General features: G+C 41.6%; 1 non-coding gene across 1 annotated transcript; it reads left to right on the top strand.

Annotated features, from left to right (window-relative positions):
- The first annotated feature begins 2,056 nt into the window (after positions 1–2,056).
- LOC141680370 (small nucleolar RNA R71) lies at positions 2,057–2,163 on the top strand. The gene has a single exon (XR_012558319.1). It is a non-coding gene; the product is annotated as a small nucleolar RNA R71 (small nucleolar RNA).
- Positions 2,164–3,089: the final 926 nt, after the last annotated feature.

Below are 3,089 nucleotides of genomic sequence, written 5' to 3'. Positions count from 1 at the left end.
GCTTACTACCCTCTTCTAGCAGAATTTTATGCATGCAGTACGAAGGACTGATCCCTTTGATGTCTGTTATAGTCCATCCGATAGCTGATTTAAATTCCCTCAAGATCCTCAAGAGTTTGTCCTCCTCACTACCTGAAAGGTCAGATGCAATAATGACAGGTAAAGTAGATGCATCACCTAAAAAGCATACCTCAAGTGTTCAGGCAATGGTTTAAGCTCCAAGGTAGGTGCTTCCTCAATAGATGGTTTGAGCTTTCCTTCAGCATTTTTGAGGTCAGAAGTACCAAGAGATTCAAACGGCATGTCTAGCTTTTGCCTCCAAGGAGAAGCATTTAGATATTATAGTTGCTCATTGTCATCCTCATCATCACTGTCAAAGTCCCCTACTAAGGCTTTCTCTAATGAATTAGACAGTATCATATGATCAAGTTTTGAAGTAACCGCAGAATCAATCAAATCCACTTTTAAGCACTCCTCGTCTTCTGTAGGGAATTTCATTGCTTTGAATACATTGAATGTCACATCCTGATCCTGCACCCTTATAGTAAATTCTCCTTTCTACACATCTATCAAGGTATGGCCTGTAGCCAAGAAAGGTCTCCCTAAAATGATGGGAATCTTCTTATCTTCCTCGAAATCCAGAATAACAAAGTCTGCAGGAAAGAAGAGCTTATCCACCTTTACTAGCACATCCTCCACTATGCCTCGTGGGTATGTAATAGAACGATCAGCCAATTGTAGAGACATGTAGGTGGGCTTTGGATCAGGCAAATTCAACTTATTGAAGATAGACAACGGCATCAGATTAATGCTTACTCCCAAATCACACAGGCACTTGTCAAAAGACAACTTGCCAATGGTGCAAGGAATGGTGAAGCTACCTGGATCTTTAAGCTTTGGAGGTAATTTTTGTTGCAGCACAGCACTGCACTCTTCCGTTAGAGCAACGGTCTCAAGGTCATCCAGTTTCACCTTCCTTGAAAGAATACTCTTCATAAATTTCGCATAACTAGGCATTTTCTCCAGAGCCTCAGTGAAAGGTATTTTGATGTGAAGTTTTTTGAACACCTCCAGAAACTTTCCAAACTGCTTATCCAGCTTTTTTTGTTGCAATCTCTTAGGGAAAGGTGGTGGAGGATAGAGCTGTTTCTCCCCTGTATTACCCTCAGGAAGAGTGTGTTCAATAGTAGTCTTCCTTGGTTCCGCCACTTTTTCCTTTTGCTTAGCTTCTTCATCACCAACTTCAGCTTCTCCGTCTTTTGCTTTTTCAGCATCAGCAACTTTTCTAGACCTTAAGGTAATAGCCTTGACTTGCTCTTTAGCTTCCTTTCTTCCTGGCACTTCAGTATCACTGGAAAGTGTGCGAGGTTGATGATTGAGCACTGCATTGGCTATTTGACCGATTTGATTTTCCAAGGTCTTGATAGAAACAGCCTGACTTTTACACAACAACTTGAGTTCCTCGAAATCAGCACTAGAAGGTGGAGCTGCACCTCCTTGTTGAGGATATGATTGCCTTTGAGCATAATGTTGTGGTTACTGGAATCCAGGTGGATTAAATTGTTTACTTACACCTTGTTGATATGGTTGCTGAATAGCATTCTGATTATTACTCCAGCTGAAATTTGGATGAATTCTGTTGTTAGGATGATAAGTAACTGGCACAGGCTGCTGCGGTCGCTGATAATTGTTCACATACTGAACAGATTCATTAACAAGAGAACACTGATTCGTAGCATGAGAACCTGCGCAAAGCTCACAGACCATAGCTATCTGATTGACTCCATAGGTGGCTAAAGAATCGACCTTCATAGACAGCGCTTGGAGCTGCGCTGCAATAGCTGTAGCTGCATCAACTTCCAGAATACCTGCTACCTTCCCAGGCATCATCCTTTGAGTTGGGTTCTGATGCTCATTTTCAGCCATAGTCTCAATAAGATTATAAGCCTCAGTATAGCTTTTGACCCACAAGGCACCTCGAGCTGCTACATCGAGCATGGGTCGAGATTGGGCCCCCAAACCATTATAGAAACCAGTGATCACCATCCAATCAGGCATACCATGATGTGGACACTTTCTCAACATCTCCTTCTAACGCTCACAAGCTTCGCACATAGATTCTGTAGGTTACTGCGCAAACTGAGTAAGAGCACTCCTCAGAGCCGCAGTCTTTGCCATTGGATAGAACTTCACCAGAAACTTTTGTGCAAGATCTTGCCAAGTAGTGATGGACCCAGCTGGTTCAGAATGTAACCAGTCCTTAGCTTTATCCCTCAGTGAGAATGGGAAAAGCCTCAGCTTGATAACCTCATCAGTCACACCATTATATTTGAAAGTTCTACAGATCTCGACAAAATTCCTGATGTGCATGTTGGGGTCTTCAGTCGCAGCACTTCCGAAAGAAACGGAATTCTACACCATCTGAATGGTGCCCGGCTTGATTTCAAAGTTATTGGCCTCAATAGCCGGATGCACGATGCTTGACTGAATGTCATCAATTTTAGGTCGAGAAAAGTCCATAAGAGCTGGATCTGCCGGAACTATACGATCACCCATGATTACTGGTTCTTTCTGCTCACTTTCTGTATCTGAATCATCAAAATCAATCTTCTCCGGAATACCAAGAACTTTGTATATCTCCTCAGCCGTATCTAAAGTCCTCTTGCAGTGCGAGAACGTGTTTGCATAAACGCTCGCTAAAGTACCTAAAACACAACCGGAAACAATAAGTAACTAGTCTTAATCAATGAGTCCTAATGACCACTGATGGTAAGTACATAAACTAAACAAATAAGCCGAGTCCCCGGCAGCAGCGCCAAAAACTTGTTAGGGCGAAAACACGCGCTAATAAAACACGCAAGTATACGCGTTCGCGAGTAATATAGAATACTTTCTAGTTCGTTCCCACAGAGACTCAGACTAATTATGTTCAATTAACACTCACTCACCAATTTATAATTACTTCTCAATATCAATACAATAACACTTAGATTTGATTAACTAATTATTAACTACAATTAACTACGAGAATTAAGAACTTAATTGATACTTGAATTAACAATATTAAACACACATGAGATCACAACTTC

Source organism: Apium graveolens, chromosome 1 (genome assembly GCF_009905375.1).
Source record: "Apium graveolens cultivar Ventura chromosome 1, ASM990537v1, whole genome shotgun sequence".
NCBI classification, from domain to species: domain Eukaryota; kingdom Viridiplantae; phylum Streptophyta; class Magnoliopsida; order Apiales; family Apiaceae; genus Apium; species Apium graveolens.
Note: the sequence above shows the minus strand (reverse complement) of the source record. Positions and strands in the feature narration are given on the sequence as shown.